The 22196-nt window shown below is 40.4% G+C and overlaps 1 long non-coding RNA gene across 1 annotated transcript in view; it reads right to left on the bottom strand.

The window, feature by feature from the left end:
* LOC122865054 overlaps positions 1-16583 on the bottom strand; it is a 33637-nt gene extending 17054 nt beyond the window's left edge. The window contains exons 1-2 of the long non-coding RNA XR_006375377.1: positions 16206-16583; positions 15869-16026 (exon numbers count right to left, since the gene is read on the bottom strand). This is a non-coding gene — a long non-coding RNA (uncharacterized LOC122865054). The remainder of the gene's footprint in view (positions 1-15868; positions 16027-16205) is intronic.
* Positions 16584-22196: the final 5613 nt, after the last annotated feature.

Raw genomic sequence — 22196 nt, 5'->3', positions numbered from 1 at the left:
ATGTATGCAGAGGAGCACACAAGTACACACAAAAGGGGAAAACCCATGGAAAAAGCACCTACATAGACACACATACTATAGGCACCGGTACAAAAAGCACGTAACTGCCATTACTCATCTGAGTGTGAGACTCTCACTGGTACAGAATGTGGGAGATTTTAAGTTGAAAACATTGTTAAATTCACCAACAGAGACAGGTTGAAGGAAAATTACAGTATTTGTCAACCTGGGTCTTATTCTTATATTTTTGCTTGATGTCATTATTGCTCTGGAGAAGGTTTTACTCACCACCTCCATTGTAGAGATTTGGGAAATGTGGACTTTGGAAAGAATGTCAATTGGGGCAGGAAGCATTAGCGTCCTACAGCTTTCCAAAAAACTTAACAAAAAACATCTCAGACACTTGAACAAAAATATACAGAGAGTACTCTCCTGGAAATCCCTGTAACTGTTGTAGCAACCTACAGTTCATGAGCAATTAGCCACAACTGGAGTCTCTTTCTTTATCACGACAGTCAATGAAAGCTGCAGTGTTTACCTTGTCATTTTATTCTTGTAATTTGAGAACTTGCAGACACAAACTATTTTCTCGCATTTACTACTACTTGTTTCGGCCTGGTAGCCTAGATGTTAAGACGCATAACATAACCACAATGTCACTGGTTTGATTCCGACTGAAGACCTTTGTTGTACGTATTCCGTGTTGTACCCCTCTTTCTCCCCACATCAGCTACCAAATCAAGGCAAAATGCCAAAAGAATTCTTTAAAAACAGCCTTGACTGTATTTGTCAAATCTCTATAACAGAGGTGGTGGTGGTAAAATGGTATTAAGACCAATAGTCATAATGGACAAAAATATTGGATTAAGACCCAGTTTGAGTTTACCTTTCAGCCTTAAAAAGTGTGCAATTTTGCTAAAGAAACTGCAGAAATTGTGGTTTTAATATATCTGTTGTTACAGACAATTTGGAGGTTTGGAGGATTTTAATTTGTAAACGCCATTCTAAGACTCTGAGTGCAGTCAGGAAGTATAAATAAATTTTGTCAATACTGTGTGTCTCACAGCTCAGATGCACACACTGACAGATGCTCATATACAAACAGGAACCACACAACAACCCACATACACACACCATGCCCTTACACACAAACACACCAGGGTGACAAGAAAAACAAAAAATATATCACAGACAAAGTAAAATGTCTTTCCCCTTGGAGGGGGATTGCTGTTAGATATGATCAAAATCCCATTCCTCAGGACTATACATCCTCGCCTCAAAACTTCCCCCCCAAAAAGAGTGGACTTTTTGAACTCTGAACTTCTGTTTCTCTAAGGACTCCAACCAGAACATTCTCTGTGAAATGAAGTTTCTCTTTAGTGCCATTCTCCCTGCAGCAAGAGGAGAGAGGGGCGAGCAGAAGGAGAGGACAGCGCAGCACTTTGTTGGACTCCATGGATGTTGCCTTCAAACGCCTTATACCCGTCGAGGCAAAAGTGCTGAGAAACATGAGAGACTTTTATTTTTAACACAGCCTTCCATAATCTAATTATCTCAGCAATTAGACTGTGCTGTCATGAAAATTAACTCGCAGAAGGCAGTGCGGGAGTTGTGACATGCTCCGTTTGACTTGGCCAGCCTGAAGACGGAAAAAAACGCTTCTGAGAGTAGGCAAAAACTTTCATCAGTTTTTCCGCCTGTGGCAAGTGCGTGGCCAGTGCTTGTGTCCATGCTATGTCCATGTGCGTATTAAAAAAAGAATACTGAGCATGCATACATACAGACATCTGTGCGTCTGTATGTCTCCTCTCTGATTTTTGAAACGACTGATTTGCTACAGTGTGAGCTTAAATACATTTTTCTTCCAACATCAGAGACAGCTTATGGCTCAGCTTCACAGCTAGTCACAATCTCCATTAAGGAGGACAGAGTCAGATCATGTGATCTAAAATAAGGCTTTCAGGAACACTTCCATACCTCCTTGGTGCTGTGAGTCACATGTTTGGACACCAGCCTGAGTTTGTTGGCAAAAGGTAAAGTGACACACAGACGGAAAGATGAGAGGCAGCACACGGCTTGGTTTAAGTACAGATGGGCATGGACAAACAAGGCAGAGTAGGGTGAGGAAACAGAAGTATGAACACAGAGAGAGAGAGAGAGAGAGAGAGAGAGAGAGAGAGAGAGGACCACAAAGACATGGATGTTTAGCTGGTTGTCATGCCCCCATGAGAAGTATAGGAAATAATTCATACTTTACATCAATGTGTTTAGAGCTCTGTGTGTGTGTGTGTGTGTGTGTGTGTGTGTGTGTGTGTGTGTGTGTGCGCATCAGCTCATCTTTTTACCGTCCATTCTCCCAGAACACTCTGTCTCACTACAAAGTCAAACTACAGCTGATTTATTATGTATTTCCCTTGACAGAACATTATGGCTGCTGATTAGCATACACTGGTGGGTGGAGTGTATGCAGACACACATACACGAAGGCAGACACGAGAGAGCATGACCAATTTGTTGTTGGGTTGATAATATCAGCTGGCCAGTACATTGCATGGTGTACTCCTTGACAAAATCCACCACCCTCCCACCCACCCACACACACACAAAATAGGGATGCCTCAATCGCGTTTTTTTGTTGCCTATACCGATTGCCGATCGTCTACGAGCCAAATCGGCTGATACCGATCGTTTTTTTGTTTTGTTATAGCAGCTGGTATAGCAGTATTATAGGTCAGTTTGACTGCTTTGTAGTGTATTGGGATCTCCACCAGGTGACAGCATAAGCTAGGCGCACCTGAGCAATCACATACGCATCTTCTGGCCAGTGAACAAGGTGGGAGACAGAACTACACTACACACACGCACGTGGTTGTTACTCTCAGCCGCATGCACAAGAGTGTTTAACCACACGTGTGTAGTACTAATTTGCCTTCAGGACTTTCTGCCAGAAATTATTTCATTAGCAAGTGATTTTTAAACGGATGTTTTGATGTAGTTTTGCTATTTTAAAAATGGGAGCGCCATCAACTTCAAAAAGTCAGGATAGCATGTTTTGGATTCATTCTACATTCACGTGGAGGCATTGGCATGCAAGGAAAAAAAATCTTCAGGAATTCAGGACAACACGGGGTGAGTAATTGATATACAAAATCATTTTGGGGGTGAAGTGCTCCTTTAGGTTAGTCGTACCGGAGCCCACCTCGTGCATGCGTGCACAAGCACGGTTAAGTTGTAGCTCGTTTCGAAAGTTATGTAACGTTAACCACTGTTCCTACGGTGGCAAGTTTACATACATTAGTAAACTATAACTGACCAGACGATCAAATGTTAGTTTGACTTTATGAATAGTTGAGAATATTACGCAGCAGTCAGCCAAACATCTAGCCAAGTAGTATTAGGCGATATCATGATTTACTAAATATCGGCCGATAATCGGCAGCCAATCGATCCGGGCATCCCTAACATAAAAGTGTGTTTTCTGTCTCCAGTGATAGGCTAATTTTCAAGCTGTCAGAGAGAGTGGAGTTACACACATGACCAGCACATGTGTGTGTAGCCACATTTACTGATTGACTACATTTGATTAATGTCTTAACGCATGTCATAGAGGGAAAGGGTGGTGACTGAATGTAAGCAAGCAAGCTGAATTTTAAAAACGGTTCAATAGTTCATTTTTGGGGTGAATTGTACTATTTCTTCTACTTAAATTCAGGGATAGTCGTGGCAATATTTGTATGAGTTGCTAATGATCTTACAGACATTCAGTAATTAAGCTTAAATATGCAAATCTCCCCACTCTTTCAAACTGTAGGCAGACATAAAAAATACATCCATGAGTTAGGTTTGTCTGACACTGGGTGAGTAAAGTAAAAAACTCCAAGACCTGAACAATCACTTTCATGCTGGCAGATGTCCAATCTCGCTCTGAACATTGGCTATTACGTATTGTAAATGTTGGGGCAATTCTTCATCAGGACTGAAATGAAATTAATTCTACTGGTCTGACTGCACGGCAATAAAAGGATGTTAAACTTGGATTCTCTTTTGGTCTCAACCATCCAAAGTGAGCAGACACAACAACAAAAAAGGATTAGAGAGCAAAACTTATATCAGGGCAATAAATCAATGAGAAAACTCCTTTACCTAGCATATCTGAGGAGCAAAAGTCATCTGAAAACAACACGGTTGGCCTTTTTAGTGCGCTGTGCTTTGCCACAACATGTGGCTGCACCACAGCCCTGCATGTAGTGGCTGTTTCATATTCAATGAGTCTGTTGTCAGCAGTGTATGACATGAGAAATAAAGGCACAGCAGAGTGAATTTTCTGAAATGTATTCCTTCACTTCATTCACCGCTTCCTCCATCTCTTAATTAAATCAATTTCACCCTCCTTCTCTTTACCTCTGTCTTTCTCCTTCTCATTCTTTCCATCTCTCTCTCTGCCTTTCTCTTATACTCTCAATCTCTCTCGCCCGGTCTCTGCCCTGTGTGACTCCCTGACTGCAGTTGATTGATGATGAGAAAAATCTCTCAAGGACAGGCGCCTTGTTAAAGACAGGCCAGTGTGTTCTGTCTGTGGGAGCAAACGGAGATGGAGGGGGTGAGTTGGAGGGGATTACAAACCCTGATATCCCCCTGCTCCACTTCTGCTATTTTTTCAATTTTTCCCCTCCTTATTTACTCCTCTTCTTCTTCTTCCCTTTCCCTTCCTATTTCCTTAAACTCCTGCTTCCTACTTTTCCCCATTTTTTCTTCCATGTTTTGTTCACCTTTTTCCTGTTTTCCGCTCCCCAACTTCACTACCAGGCCCTTTTTAGTATCTCCGCTGAGGGAGAGCTTCGTCACCAGAGGGGCTGCAGGATGGGGGCAATAGCTGTCAGGTGGAGGAGGGTGGAAGGAGAGGGAGATAGGAAGAGGAAAAAAGGGGGCTCTGAGGTCCCTGCTGAGCCCGCTCTGAGGCCTTTCCAGGGGGGGCCAAGGTGTTTTAGACGGAGGACTATCCCAGAGAGAGACAAGCTGCGGTCTGATTAATGACAGGGAAGCTATCGTATTCATCACTGCTCCACATCATCCCTGAGAGAAATGCTGTTTGTTGCCCAGACTAGTGCCTTTTTTGCCTCTGGATATATTTTTTTCTCACCTAGTTTTACAGCAATTAATTCTGAATAATAACTGATAAGGTAAGCAGAGTCAGAAAACATTAAAAGTAAATATTAGATAAATAAAGAATGATAATAAATTAGATTCAGGAAAAATATTTTGTACTGGCTGAGCAACAATTTTCTGCTTTTCTTTGTCTTATGTGATAGTAAACTGAATATCTTTGTGCTTTTAAGTGTTGATCGACATCTTGGGCTTTAGGGAAGTTGTGACAGGGATTTATCACAATTTTCTGACATTTTATACACCAAACCATCTATTAATCTAGAAAATAATCAGTAGATTGAGCGATAATGAAAATCATCGTTATAATAGTTGCTGCCCTAGATGAAAGCATGAGAAGGATTACATTGGAAGCACGGAAGATATCAGGAAAAAAAAAACAAGAAGGCAATGTCATGTTGCCTCTGTCAACATTTTGTTGGATTCTCAAAAAATATGTATTTGCCAGCAGGTCTTTGTCCAAACAGATTTTGGGGGGTTCTCCAAATATGTTACACTTCCAGGAAGAGAAAAGAACGACCACTCAGTACCAGGCTATGAGCACCTGAACAAATTGTGATAAATTGATGCCTTCCATGGCTAAATCAAACAGCTTGCTGTGAAATCCATGAGCTGCTAGGAATTGTAAATTAATGTAAATAGCTTTGTTTTAATTTACAAGCAGAACTTATTGAGCCTCTGAGTGCCTGATTAAACCTACAGCATGCAGTATACATGGCCATGCAAGGCAGATCTTTACTTTGATGTCCTCTTTCACAACCACACACACAGGCACAGAGAGCAAGGTTTCTGCAACTCTCTCTCATCTCTGACATGATTCATACATTTCAGTAATTTCTAAACTGAGGCCAAGATCATTTAGGAGCCTTTTAATCACAAAATAACACACACCACTGCAGTTACAGCATATGTAAACTCATGTACGCACATAAAAACAGACTTATTAAAAGGCATATTGCCTTCAGTTAAGCATACTTCCTGGCCTTGAATCTGTTCCATGCCTTTCCCTGTACTGCAACTACCACCCACAAGTCACTTTTGTTCCTCTCTCTTCCTCCTCTTCCTCCTTTTCCTCTTCCTATGCTGTCCTCTTTTTCTCCTCTCCTCTCCCCTCCCCAGGCCCTCCACAAACTCATACAACATTTATGACTGTCTGGAACATATGCTTGCAGCAGGAAACTGAAGGGCATATCTTCTTATCCAAAAACCAATACCAACACTGTCTAACAGCTCATGTGGTATCTGACTGGGAGAATCCCTGGCATGTTTCTTTTTACACCGAACAGCATTACACCGATTCTCTTGTGGCATTGCCCTGCTTAAAACTTTTGCTGGAGCAAATGCAGCCTGGAGTCGGAGACAAATTTCCCCACAGGGGCATCAACCTAATCTAGTCGATCTTAACTCCCGCGTGAATGTAAATCAGAATACTCCTTGTCTGCTGTGTATCACAAATGTAGTACTGGTGCAGGATGGAGGGTGGAGCAACAGTGCAGCAGCAGCAGTGTGATAAGCTTGTAAAAAGTGGGACCTTTGGGACAGCTGCATCTGCACACAAATACACTTATTTGTTTCTCCATTGTTTTTGAACAGAAAGTTGACTGTACTCTGAGGTTTCCCAGCATCACATTTGCAAACTTTTACACCTGGGATCTGTCTAATATAATCACAGCAGTCTATTGTTGACCACAGAGCAGCTTCACTGCGTTGCTCAAGGGTACCCTGATGGTAGTTGATGAGTCTTTTCAGATAGAGACCACCAACATCTTTCCTGTCACAAGCCATTTCTTTGCCCTGTTGGGACTCCACAGATGAATTCATTCATTTGGGTGATTGTTAACTGTACTTTTGTTAGGAGACTGCATTCTCTTTTGTCCCACAATCCTGAGAGCCATTGAACGCAGCATTGGCCAGTCTGACCTGTGACCCCGAAGTCACCAGGTCAATAAAAAGGTCAGCGATAATTTGTTCTGTCTCTTTCTCCTGGAATCCTTTAATGCGGCAGACAGCCTCTTATTGTGGCCTGCTCTCCAGCAGACACCCAAGTGAACTATTTCGTCTTTTCTCCTCGCCAGGACCTGATGGTTCGCCGAACCTCAGCGTGATCTGCTCGGCGCAGATCCACCATCAAGAGGCTAAAGGATTAAACCGCAACACAGGCGCCTGCCTTTGTCTTAAGATTTCTGGTTAGCTCACCATTAACCGAGAGAAAGCAAATGCTCCTTTCCCCTGGCTTCACCTCCTGGATTCAGCAGACAGTTGTCTGCTATCTCCACCGTGTAATCTGCTTGGCGCAGAAACACACAGCAGAACTGAACTCTCTTATACCGCAGCGACCTGCGTAAGATTTCTGCAACAAAGTTTAGCGCCAATGGTTGCCACACACAAAGCCTGCCAGCTAACTTCACATGCAAACAGGAGCACAAAGCAAGTTAACGCCAAGCTGTTAACTCTGTAAGAACAACCACAGGCGGAGCAACCAGCTTCCTCTGATCTCTACAAGCGGACACTGCACAGCAAAAGACACTTCCACAATGGAACCGCAATTCTTCCAAGCTTTGCTCGTCTACACCAGACTGTTCTATAGTCTAGTGTATTTAGAGTAGATTTCACATTGTGTGTTTTTGTTTTGTTTATCTTTTAATAAATGCTTGTATATAATTATGCTGGTTTCTTTAATGTTGTACATGAGTGAGTAATTTGTCAACCTCTTCTATGTTGAACTCCAAATCCTTCAACCTACTAGCTATTAATGGTAATTTTGGTTATAGTTATTAATTTAATTATTAATCTGAGTTCCAAATTGATAGTTTAGTGTATTTTATGGGAATCAATTAATTGGCTATCATTCTCTTCTTTAAGAAGAGTGGAGGCCCAAAGGACTTTATTCATTAAAGTTATTTATGATTATCTTTGATAATTCTGATAGCCATAGTTATTTGATAACACCTACAAAAGTGGGTGCCCCCTTAACCATAGTGAATCCCAACAGCCCTCATAGCTTTTTCTGCTCCATTTGCATCTCTCTCAGTAGCAGCATGGTGCCTTGCTTTGAGACAACATTTCTATATGTCCTCACAAATGTTACTCTTCTAAGGTTTATCATAGAGGTTAATTTTAAAGCTAATCAATCAATTAGTACCCTAATTTAAATTGAAAGAGCTGAGATTAAGAGAAATCGGAGGGAGTTTTTTGGAAGCTTTGGATTTTAGTGGTTAGAGAGTCTAACTGTATATAATCTAAAGTAGACTTGTAAAACAGGCACGTAGGAGAATATAATCTAATGAAAAAATGATAAGGCTAGAGGGTACTGCGGAACTTCTTATATACACTATACACAAGCTAAGGTAAGGGTATGTAGATTTTGGGTGATCAAAAGGACTGCCTATGGGCTACAAGTAGAAAGTTGCTTTAAAAGTTAGAATCCTAAAATTTCAGTCCTGGTTGATTTTGTGACACCCGTGGCTACTTGTGGCCTTGAGCAGCTACTCTGTCAGAAATGCAACAGAAGACAACCAACTTGTATCAGTTTACAGCACACCCAAACAACCCAAAGGCTGAGAGGATACATCGTGTCCTGTTGTTTTGATAAAAGAAGACTGAGACAGTCAAAAACAACTTCCTTTTCCAAATGCCCAGCACTGGCTTTTGCCATTTACATCACGTCCAGTACATGCATGTATTGTTTCTTGTGAATTCCGTGTGTATGGGTATGCAATCTGAATCCCGCATAGTCAGTAACAATAAAAACTACTACACAGAGAGGCAATTACAAAATGCAAATACATCGAATGGCTGTTCCGAAAAGAATGCCATCCATAGTATCAAAAATGGGGTTTAACAGAATGAAAATCTTAAGAAATATCACTGCAAAGAATACAAAGCTACTGTACCTCTGAGGAACCACTATTTGTGATAATGACCAAAAAAAGCATCAAGTTGTGTGAAAGAATGTATAGTGCCGCTTCAGAGCTCAATGCAGCAGTGTGGAAAGATTGAAGCAAGTAACTACAATGGCCTAGTTTTACAACAGCCATTTTATTGGACCTCACACTCTTTTTATGTGGTGCAGAGCCATAATAGACCACCATTGAAGTCCTAAGTGAGCACACTGGTGGTGCCAAAATGGAGTTTAAGGAGATTCCACCAGTTCATATTTCAGAGGTTCTTTGATTTCACAGCTTTATCCTGCCAATGACTTTCAATCATCTGCGTTAATAATGAAACAGGTGGTTTTCTTTTGTTGCTAATCTATCGTATTTGCTATTCATCCACTTAAGGCCATTTCACTAGAACTCATATTAGAATACTGGGCCCAATGGGCATTAATATTGGATGAAGTGGGAATATAATAATGTGAGTTCCCCTCACTGGAGCCAAACCACTCTCAGTGCCTTTCTCTCGGGATCTGCGGCAATATGTATGTAGGAATATTAATTACTGTCGAAGCATTATGGTTATTATGATTTCAGATTATGCAGCTTCCAGCGGCAATCGGTGGTGGGATGCTAAACATGTACAAGCCACTTAAGATGATGAGGAGAAGGGGAAGAGGATAAAATAAGGAATGCAGCTTTCTAAGATCAGTAATTTTTATTTCTTGCCCTTTCTGGTTGTCTTACTCTTCTGTTTCTCTTTTTAATAATAAAGCTGGTTATTTCTTGGTGACAAATTTAAAAAAAATGATGTCCATATACTTTGTTTTCTCCCCCCATCCATTTGCTCCACTTCCTATCCTCATTCTCTACTCCATCTTTTTTCACTTGCTCTCTATCCTGCTTTTTGATAACTTTCTCTTTCCTCCTTCAACCTCTGCCTGCCTCCCACTCTCTGTCTACCTCTCTCTCTCTCTCTCCCCCTCCCAGAGGCACAGTGGATCAGAGGGTTTTAGGTGATAAATACCCTGGACCAAGGGCTCACCAGCCACCGATTCCTGCCACTTTACTGTGTCACATTGTGGCCGAAGCCTCATTAAAAAGGCATTAGCCTCCTCTTGGTCCCATGATGGAAGCTGTGTCTGGCTCAGTCACTGCCGCAGGGATCTATTTAAAAGTGGCGGCAGGAATGGATAAGGAAGAGAGAGATAGGGGAAAAAGAGAAAGAAAGAGATGGCCATGTAATGAAAGGGAAGATTTGGCTGGAGAGAGGGAGCGAGAGACATCAATTCCACGTGTGAGGATGAACCGAGGTCCGGGAGTCCAAGGAGGCAAAGGAGGAGGAAGCAGAGATAACTAGCTGGAGCGAAGTCCACTTACTTGTCCCCTGTGAGTTCATGTGCTTTCAGAATTTAATTGATACCGGCCAATTAAAGCCACTCAGGTTTCACCTTGAGGAGAGGTGGAGTCAGGGGTTGGGGACAGCATGAAGGGGGTGCTGTGGGATGTGGAAATGAAGAGGAGCAAGGTGAAGAGGGGAGATGGAGAGTGCAGCATGAAAGCACAAGAGTAAGCGTTTGCAGCACATCATTAGTAAATAAGTAGTCAGGAGGTGACGATAGAAGAAAGGAAAAAGTGAGGGAAGGAGGCAGGTAGGAGAGGAGGAGGAGGAGGAAAGGGCTGACAGATAAGAGGAATGTTGTTTGGGAGTTTGGGATAAAGGATGTAGAGAGTACTATCGAGCAACTATTACAGCAACATTTTGAGTGTAATGAAGCAGATGAAATGTGAAGTATGTGGGTTGAATCTAAAAGACTTCCTGAATCTCAACATAAGACTGAAACGGGACAATTATTATCATTAAAGAACAGATCAATATTGGGCAATTTGTTATTGCTCTTTAGTGTCAAGAGAAATTGACCATGCATCAGATACCAGATACACAAGGCAATATTCCAACTAAAGGTCAATAAACCACAAGGGGCACTACGTACATGGGAGTGATGTTGTATATGACATTTCAAGAAAATTGTGGTCCCATCTCTTTTACCAGGATTAGTAGACCTAATAAACAATGGTGCCAACCCTAACCTTAAACATGCGATAACTGATTTATTTTTGGCCACTTGAGGGCAGCAGAAACAAGTTGTGAACACAACATTGACATGTCATCACTTCTTAAGTTCAGATGGCTAACTTGTTAGCAAACAGTTGCTTATTTATACATCCAGTGTCATAATTTGAGGTTTTGTCCTGTTTCCTGTTTTGTTTTGTAGTGTTCTCCTCTCCTTGTGTGTCTCGTGGGTTTACTTCCTGTCTTTGTTTGCTTTCCCTCCAGTTTTGAGTGTTGGCCCCACCTTGATTGTTTGCACCTGTGTCTCGTTGTCTCCCTTACTTCAGTGTATTTAGTCCGGGGTTTTTCCTTTGTTCATTGTTGGGTCGTTGCCCTTGTCAAGTGCATTTTGGTTGTGCTTTGTTCTTGTGTTATGCATCCCAACATTTGTTACTGTGAGTTTTGTTGGATTGATTCTTTGTTTTCTTGGATCTTGCCTGTACTATGGACTTTTGTATTTTGCCTGCTCCCTATTGGATTTTTTTTTGTCTGATTGGACTGATTCCCTAGTTTTGACCTCTGCCTGCCCCACTAGACAAGCCAGCAGCCTCTCCTGTCCTACCTGCTTCACCACACGGGTCAGCTTTCCTTCCTGTCCGACCTACCTCACCACACTGATAAGCTGCCTTGCCGGTTCTGCCTATCACGCTACACAAGCCAAGCCAGAACCTACTCCCCCCGTCTCCATGCCCAGAGCCTTGCCGCTCTGGAAGAGCTCAGATCCCCTAGTGATTGCTTGCAGTATAAAATAAAAACTGTTGCTACCTCATCCAAGTACCACCTCCTTGTGTTCTGCATTTGGATTCTTAAATCGTGCACATAACATCCAGCGGTTACGGTGAAACATTAGCATTCATTTGGAGTGATGTTTTGGCCATCTGAAAAACGTCCAATATTCACTCTGTATAAATCTCTCTCTGTAAATATTCACTGTTTTTGGTTAGCGTCTAGCTGGGGAAAAATAGTGAAGCAGGGCTCCAGACTAACTTTTTTTCACCACCGTCCCAGAACAGTCACAAAAAACAATTTTAACCTTCCTAAAGTGAATGTAATCCATCCCAAAATCAAAATGTTGTTTCTTTGCTTTGTTAGTATCATCTATAATAGTTATATGTTAGTGGCATAATAAAAACACTATTGAAATGTTGAGGAAATAACTATATTTAATTAGCTCCATTCAAAGAAATAGGTTTAAAACAAAACCTGAAAAATTATCTGTAAACTGTCAAACAGAATTTCAAAAATTAAATCCACTTTGTACTTTACACTTATTTAAAATTTTATACTTAATTTATCTTACCTGTATTATATTCTGATTGCTTAGAACTTCTATCCCTGTGTGCACTGACGTGATAGTGAGCTGCTGTAACAAAAGAGTTTCCCCTCGGGGATCAATAAAGTATTTCTGATTCCAATTCTGAAATAGGACACATTTTAGTAACACAGCAGCGGTGTTTACATCACCACGACCATATGGCCCATACAAACACAAACGAGTCAAGGGAGATTGATAAGACAGAACTGATGAATGTTATTCATGCTTACATAAAATCATATTGTAAACATTACTGGCCATGCTAGCAATTATTTATCAACTAGGAAAGGTACCATGGCTTTTACCCTGTAGGCCTACACTGTTCTTTGTTTTGTTAGCTGACAATTACGTGGTTGCTGCCGCTGGCCGACAGATTACACTCCATTTAAACAGTTTTCCCAGCCCTCGCCATTAAGCGGTGCACCGGCGCACTGAAATGGAGCGGACCCAGTGTTTAGCTCTGTTAGCTGTAAACATACCGCAGGACTCTGCTGCCCACCGGCTGCTAACAGCTAACTAGCTCTCCTTCTGACGATTTCAACATGGATTTGTTGTTCACAATGTAGCATTATCAGGGAAAAAATAATATACTCACACACAGCCAGGGTAGCGCCTGGCTAAAGTTAGCTAGCTAGTAGCAAGCAGCTAGCTAGACCGTTTCAATGAAATGATGTGCTAGATCTGTAACCAGCGCAACATATTCGCGAGGTCCTGCCAGCAAGCCCTTTGTGACTGAGGGGATAGATGGACCAGTACCGCGGGAACGTTTCAGAATCTTCATATTTTTCGTGGGTCCCAGTGATGGTAACTATAGTAACAGCGTGAGAAGACGCGCTCCACTGTAGTCAGGGCTCGGTTCAGTTTGTCATTTGCTAGGCAATAGTTACACTCACACACACACACACACACACAAATTCCTTTCGCCCCGGGGAAGATCTCTGTTGTATCGTAAACACATTTTCTATCGTCCTCGGGATGACGGGATGTCGTTAGTTTCAAGCCCTGTAGTGAAGCTTTTAGCAACTAAAGATCCCCGGGAGTTAGCGGACCCCAAAAACAAGTTACAAGACTTACAAGGAGAACAAATAATGGACTTAGGCTACATTCATCAGGTGAACGGAAACACGACTCTAAATGAACACTGATGTTTCTCTGTATCTGCTGTGTAAATAAGCACCTGTTTTCTCGCAGGTTTGCCATATCAACTTGAGAGGGTAATATGTCAGCATTGTGTTTACAGCATGTTTCTGCTGCCCCCAAGTGGCCAAAGAAATCAGTTATTGAAGGTTTAAGGAGGATGCAAGCATGGCACTAGATACTTGAGTTCACATTTAGTCTCCTACTTAAAACAGTTAAGAGACAGATATAGAGACAGAGGAAAGATAGAAAGGCTGGGTCTGAGAGAGAGACTGATAGACAAGAAAAGCATGAAATATCTTGACAGGCTGATAAGTAAATACATATGTAGAAGTCCTCAGGTGGACTGCAAGAGAGACAGATAGACAAGCAGACAAGCTGCCTCCATATTTATCAACAGTGCAGATTCCAATGCAACTGTCCTCTGACGAGGTTTTTTCAGTGGTAAGTCAAGGCACAGGTGAGGAGTCTGTCTAGTAGCCAGACAGAGGCCATACTGTAGACAGCTCAGAGAGAAAGACTGCTCAAAGAGAAGACAAGTACTGCTGAGGTAGGGGGAAGCGCTTGCACCGACGCAGATCAAAAGGCCGAGGTCACACAGGCAGGCAGGACTCAGGTGGAAGGAAGTGGATTAGCTATTGTGAATTTTTTTTTTTAGTACAGTTATCTGTTTTTGTACAGTAACAGACCGACAGTAGGATGTCAGAGGTTATTTCACAGGAAGTAAAGTCTTTGTTCAGGTGAAGAATGAGAGAATGTGAAGCGAGGCAGGCTGCATTAGACCCGGCAGGCTCTGAGACTGCAGTTGGACCAATGAGTGCTATTCTGTGAATGATTCAGAAGACAGACAGAAAAAGTGGAAGGAATGATATAATACTGCAGTCAGAGAGACAAACAGATAAGGAGTTGTTTTGTAATGATGCAAATCAATACATTGGACAGACAACTTTTCTTTCCTTCTCCCATCTAAGGCCTTTTTGTTCTGTTAGGCAGTTTGTTTAGCTTGTTGTTATTCTAGTATGGATTGTCGTGTTTTTGTGTTAGGGCCAATTATTGAGTCTTCGAACATTTGGTGCCTATTGTTTTTCCTGAGATGGTCATAAAAGAGGCAAAATCAGAGATGAGACAGTTTATTCTTCTGTATCTGTGCACAGTAGAGACCCCTTGAGAAAACTATTTTCAACAAATCACATCTGTTGTTTACAGAGCCGCATTAGTATAATGAAGTAAAAGTTCTATTACTGTAAAAAATTGAACTATAGCTATGAATCTATAGCTGCACATTTTCACATAACTCCCACAATCTATCATGTCTTCTGAAAGAACTTCAGCAACTCACTCTTCTTACACTATACACTTGTACATTGTGTCTCTAACTGACTCCTACTTTGTTTCTGACTCATATTTTGAACGTCATCTTTAGGCTGAAGATTTTAGGCCAGATCAGTTCACACAGCCTTCTGTGTGTATGCTGATCAAGCCTGTTAATGCCAATTAGTGAAACTGTTGGGGTGAACTCTGGAGTGATGCAGTATACGAAATAGAAGATTTAGTGTTCTGTGCAAAATTACGTGATAAAAAAGGGGGGCAAACAGTGGTGAGCTTGTCCCACTTAAAGCTCGGGGACCAGACTAGTGCCAGCTGGTCTCTCAGGCAGGCCAGTTAATTAAACACTGACACTTAATGCTCATTTTAGCAGTGGCATGGTTCAGTAAAAACTTATGAAGCAAAGTAAGACAAGTAATCTAAAAGAAAATAAGGTATAACGTTGGTTGTGTGGTTTTACAAAAAAAGTTAACAAATACAGATTTTTTGTACCTTCCACTGCGGTGTAATACAACAAACCATAAAACATCCATTAAGTAAGTTAGTGAGACTCTACAATGATAGCTCATGATGCTCTTGGTAGAGCAAATTGGCCACTAATCACAAGTTGTGGTTTAATCCTCAAACTCCTCCGGATATCTGTTCTTTAGCAAGACATTAAACAAAACTGCTCACAATGTACGTGAAAAACATGAGTTGCTTTGAATAAACGTGTCTGCAAATGAATGAATGAATGACAACAATGCACATATCATACATATGACTTGCACACTCTTATCTATCAGAGAGAGAGAAAAAAAACATACATGCAGTACTACAAAGCTTATGCAATGCGCTACAGATCAGTAGTGACTACTAATATATCATCGTTCATAGATTTTAAAAAATATGTTCACATGACATAAAATTATCAATGCATGTATAAAATAGGTGACTTACGTTTTATTCATATGCTCAGCATACAAAAACATCCTCACTGATTAAAGCCAACTTCTGATTGTAATGCTCAGCTTAAAAACAAAACAGGGATGAAACTGGGATGTCTTAAAAAAACTCGCAGAACTTCTCCACAGGCTCCAAACACAGTCAACTGGTGACTGAAAAAACAATAAAAGCAACATTTGAGATAATTTAATATTAATAATTACCTCAACAGGCTCTGTCCCTGTTGACTGTGTCAGTGTAGACAGCAGCAATGACACAAAAGCTTTAGTGTTCAGCCAAACAAGGTACAGCACAAAATAATGTTAGTAGACAGACTGGACATTTGACTTACTTTATTTGTCGTCAAAGCCCCTTTTCATTTCCTTGGCGGAGGTGAGCTGGTATATGTCCATGTCCCAAAATGTCCCATTGCACCTGTTGCAGTGATGGTAACGTTAGCTAACTTGCTGACAGACCTCTTCTTCCTTTCTTCCTCCATCTCTGCTAGTTAATTTAGCCGTTACCATTAGCAACACTGTAAAACTAGCGCTAACTCTTGTTTCAATTAAACGATGTTGAAATAACTTTATTTGCTGTGAAGACAGAGTGCAACAGATGTCACAATTCACTTTCATATTACTTTCCAGAGTTCTGTCAACTCAATATGTCGCAATGAAAAGGCGTCAACCGCATCTGATTGTTTATATTGATACATAATGGGGTTTTTAAATCAGCTTAACCTGGCTTCGCCTCCTAGACTCAATGATTGCCTCGAATGAGCGCCATGTCGCATTTGACCGCGCAGGCTGCCTTACACGTACCAGCCGCTTTAATCCAGGGGTGCGCTGTTTCACTCTTTTGAAGAGACTAAATGAAAACGGGTGTCTGGTGTCTCCATGTTTTTATTCAGTAGACAGCAATAGCTATTTTTGATATTTTCTTTGATTCCTGAGAGAAACTGCCACTGTCTGTGTTTCAGGCACAAAGCGGTCCAGGCTTGTTGTCACAGGGCCGTCACTGGACCAACTCCAGAGCCCCAGGGGCCAAGATATGCTCAGTTGCCATTTTATTAAGCACACCTAGCTAAAACTAATGCAGTCTCATACAAACATCCTACAATAAATCCCACCTTCATGAAAGTTAATATGTTCAGTTTTCGTTGAAACTGTTTTAGATTGGTGTTTATTCAACTGTATGATCATTTTGGAGGCAGCAGTTTGTGGAGCGCTGTACTGACATATGTTTCTATTATTTTGTCCACCCCACTTAATAACTTAAATAACAGAAACACATCTTTGGATAATGCAATACAGTTCAACAACACCACAAACTACATCCCCCAAAATGATTTGAATCAGCACCTATCTAAAACAACACAAAGTGAACCTACTTGTCCTTCATTGGGTGTTTTTCAGAGTGCGCTTAAAACTTATTTGTTTTCTTTAGCTTTTGACAATGCTTTGTAGGTGTGTATGTCATATGTTTGTTTTCTGTTTTTTCTGTTTCTTTTTTATATTTTCTGTACAGCACTTTGGTTCCACTTGTGGTGTTGAAAGTGCTTTATAAATAAAGTTGAGTTGAGTTCATGGAGATAGAATTTATTGCAGGACTGTTATATTAGACTGCATTCATTTTAGCTAGGTGTACCTAATAAACTGGCAACTGAAGTGTATAATATAATACAATCCATTGCAAAAGGACCACAAGCTGCAGCCTTAAAAATTACCTCAGATTTAACATCTCTATGACAAGGTCTAAAATAAAAGTGAACATCATAAGCTTCACATAGATAGTATTTATTGCAGGGCTGTTGTATAATTTTGCATTATACAGGTGTTAATTACACTACTGCATGTCCAACCCTGTGGTTTGTCCTTACAGCCATGGACTACATGCTAACTAAGCCTGTACTGTAAATAACGTTTATTTTCAATACCAATTAATCTATTAAATAATATCACGATTGACTGATTAATCATTTAGTCTATAAAAGGTGACATTTTCAAATCGTTCATTTTGTCAAACCAATAGCTCAAAACCCAAATATATTCAGTTCACATTGAAAAAGCAGCAAATCCTCACATTTGAGAAGCTGAAACCACAGAATATTTGGCATTTGTGCTTGATAAATGACTAAAATGATTATCAAAATTGTTGCCAATTAGTTCTCTGTTGGAGACTAATGGATTCAATCATTAATTGTGTATTGTATTTGTGCTTTGTGTATTCTGTATGTATTGTTTCTCTATGTATTATTTATTTTGAAGACTTGTGTGTCTTCTCTTCTCATCACATCCCATTTTAACTCATCTAATCTCTCCACATTCTCAAGACTAATGCACCTATATACAAATTTATGGATTCAACCTGTCCTCACATGATGTTATGAAGTTACCTTAAACCTTAGACTATAGAGCACAAGGTTTATCAGGTTTACCACAAGAGGCCAGTCAGTGTATGTTTTAATCAGCTTGAGCAACTCTGATTGTATAAATTGACAAAATGTGAAGTTAAAAAAGACCTTTCAAACTTTGGAATAACTTATTCGTGTTTAGGTGATACATCTTTTTTATCTTCTCCAGTAAACTTTGGACAGTGAGAACTGGACAGAAACTCCCAACTTCTGGAGAAAGTTGCTGAAATAGCTGGACATTAATGAGACGACAGGAACGCAGACATTTTGCTGATGTGTGTAGAACTCTCCAATCCAATTAATAATAAGTCACCTGCATCGCTCTATATCCCCTATCCTTCTTATTATGAAACTGTATTTAATTCATGCTCAGAGGGCGTTGAGTTCCCATGAGGACGTCTTGCAACAACACCCCGCCAAAAAAAGGTCAAAAAAAGTTGAAAGGCCATGAGTCCCCAACCTTATTCACTCACAGATGATTTACTTCCTGTGTTTGTATGCAGGCACTACTCCAGGGATATTTGTGAGGTGAACTGGGACAGGGGAAAGGATCGTGACAACAGGGTCAGGTTGGCTGTTTATTAAAATGATAAATGTCCTGGGGTCGGGGAAAGGGACCCTCATACTAGGGTTAATGATGTGAGGCACTGGTGGAAAATCTATGTAGTAAGTACATACATGAATGTATGCATAGGTGTCTCTATACACTTGCACGCATTTGCCTTTCTGTGTGGGTTGATTGAATTGATTGTTTGAATTTTTAGGAAATCAGGTTATTTGTGACATTGTTGGTCGTAGCAGTTTACATGCCTTCAAGCAGCATTTCGAGGAAATACAAAGATGCCTGCAGAGTACAAAAAACTAGAACATCTTTCTGTCTTTATTTATGTATGCCAACACTACAAAGCTATACCACTTTCTGATTATACATATTTTATAAAGGATTTATAGGTTGATACTATTGGCTGTATTACTGGTTAGTACATGATTTACTAATGCTTTATAGGTCAGTAAGCCACTGATAAGAACTACTTTTGGGTTGCCAGGTTGTTAAACATCCATTTGGCTGGTGTATATACTTCTCAACCAAAGAAAAATTAGGGGAGCCATATAATTAAATGAATAGGTCAACATTTTGGGAAATATGCGTATTTATGTGTAAATGTGTTGATGATGAGAAGATCAATACCACTCTGTTCGGTAAATATAAAGCTAATGCTAGCAGCCAGTTTGCTTCGCTTAGTACGAAGACAGGACGCAGGGCGGAACCTCACACCTGGCTCTGTCCAAAGGTAACAAAATCCACATACCAGCACCTCTAAAGCTCATTAATTAACATGTTATATTTTGCATGTTTAATCCATATAAAAACTAAAGAATACAAATGACATGTTGTGGTTTTACACAGGGTTATGTGCCAGACTATTTCCTGGAGTCTTGTCATCCCCATAGGGTTGTAGACTCCAGACTCCAGGAAGGGACTGCACCTGGCCAAGAAATAGTCTCCCCACCCCTCTATTAGATTATTTATTATTAAATTATTTAGTTACCATTTCTAAAGATATTTTACTTTTAAACTGTAGTAGAAAGAGGTACCCAAAGCTATTATTTCTTATTATTTTATACTGTCTCACCAACTGAAACCGGCATACAAGGTGCACCAATTGCGGAGAGGGTTTCTAACATTAGGGGTGCGGAGAGGTTATATAGCCTAGTGAGCAGTAATTTTGAGTAATGGATAGTGAACTAGGTTAGGTCAAAGGTTACTAGCTCTAGGCAGAGTAACCTCTAACCTGTTCTCTGGCAGGTTTGTGGGTTTGCAGAGCAGTAAAAAGCTCACCCCGACAAACTTTTAACACCTACTGCCTCATAGAATCAGACGTATGATGGATTGGGACAGCGTTGAGGTGGTGACTGCCATCTGGGAGTGTGTGATACAGAGGCGAGTGATTGACTGGGATTTAGCGGGAAAGGGCCTGACTGTGTGGTCTGACAGGGACTGATAGTCTCGCTATCATCATTCTGGGTCACAGCATGGGCGGTCTGCACTCTGTCTTGGAGGTCAGGATGGAGGGATGGCAGCATATGGGCAAGCGTATAGACGGCTATACTGAGTGCATACAGCACATTGTATTAACAGTATTTTGTCAGTTTTTTTTATATTTAAAGTGGGGAAACAAATGTTCTCTGAGTTTTACCTGTAATCAGAACTTAGTTAGAGGGCATCTAGTTCATGATTTGATTAATAAAAGAGATAAAATGCTTTCTCTTCCTCAAATGACTCTGAATGTGTTAAAATTAAGAACAACTCTTTACATGAAACTGTCTGACCATGGTCCACCTAAAGCTGTTAAATCTTACATACTTCACCTTCACTTCACGCATAAAATGTATTATGATGAAGATGAAGAAAGAGGGGAGATAAAAAAAGGAAATTTTAAGTTTACGCCTCATAATCACTGAGATATCAAGCATTTAATGTACGAGTATGTCAGTGACAGTTAGCATGACATACACAACATATGTGGACAACACTTTATTTATAGGCTGTTAATACAAGAAACTTAATAAGTTCAGTAGACAATCAACAAAGTGTCACTTCTGCTGCAAAAAGGCCAAACCCGACTGTTTCTATTTTAACTGTAGACTGCATTTCACACTACTTTACACAGCATTCTTACTGACGCATAATTGTCACCTCATAGTACTTTGATGATCAGCCTTTGACTATCCTAATAAAAGGAGACTCACATATGAGAAGTAAAATATACCACAAAAATATCCACCATGCTATGTCAAATTTTATACATCTCCTCCTTTTACTGCACTTGACATGAAAATAACAAATAATAATAATTAAAAACAATGTTTTTTGATTGAGAAATCTGATCCAGTGTTGTGCACACCTGTGCCATCATACACACTGTATGATTGTAAAGCCACCAAAACTGAATCAGTTCGTTCTTGCAACAGCATTTCCACAAACTCTGAGATATCCAGTTAACATACTGAAATGCAAAAGGTAATAGTAATAATAATCTCATTAGCACCTTATCACTGACGGTACACACCATGTCTAAATGAACAAAACAGACAGATAGTGTTATTCATTCTAACCCTATTAGTGCATTTGAACCCAACATGCAATTAAAACTGCAACTGTGATGTAATAAAACTAATCAACCCAACATCAACAATTAAACTTTGTGAATATGATGTGCATATGGCATTTCACCCGTGGCAACATTCATTTACAGTTGCACTTTTTCTTTCAGTCTAAAATGTTAATCCATTTGTATGGTAATAAAGCTCATCATCAATAACACAATAATGAATGAGAGGTTAATGTTGCCTCTGCTAGTGAGGGGATTAAGACATTTGATTATTACTTCTACACTGTGTATCTCTGCATCTGTATTTCATTTTACTCTCTCCCTCTAGTTTTTTTATCCCCCTCTCTGTCTTCTCCCACTTCCTCTTTCTTTCAATCTACCTCCATTCCTACTTACACTCCTTCACTTTCTCCATCTCTCTCATACACCAACTCTGTAAAGCCTGTAAATCACATGGTGTTAGATTGGCCCCACTGGGAATGTCTCAACCTGAGGCTCAGAGCAAGGGTAGCTCACCAGATATGGCTACTCTTTGTTCTGAAACCACGTCACAGGGGGATATTTACATGAAGAGCACAGAACCCAGTCATCCTGGCTTGAAAGAGGGGAAGAAAGAGCTATATTCACGGAAACTGTCCAAGGACAATAAAGGCCAAAATAACAGATATTTTCAAGGGACTAAATTGCAGGTTATATTTGGACTGAGACCTCTGGTGGGAGTGAATACTGCGATTGTCTCTATTTAAATTGCAGCTTTGTCATTTCATAGAGAATGGGCCATCAAGGTAAAGTGTGTGTTTGCGTTCAAGAGGCGTAA

Source organism: Siniperca chuatsi, linkage group LG17, assembly GCF_020085105.1.
Source record: "Siniperca chuatsi isolate FFG_IHB_CAS linkage group LG17, ASM2008510v1, whole genome shotgun sequence".
In the NCBI taxonomy this organism is placed as follows: domain Eukaryota; kingdom Metazoa; phylum Chordata; class Actinopteri; order Centrarchiformes; family Sinipercidae; genus Siniperca; species Siniperca chuatsi.
Note: the sequence above shows the minus strand (reverse complement) of the source record. Positions and strands in the feature narration are given on the sequence as shown.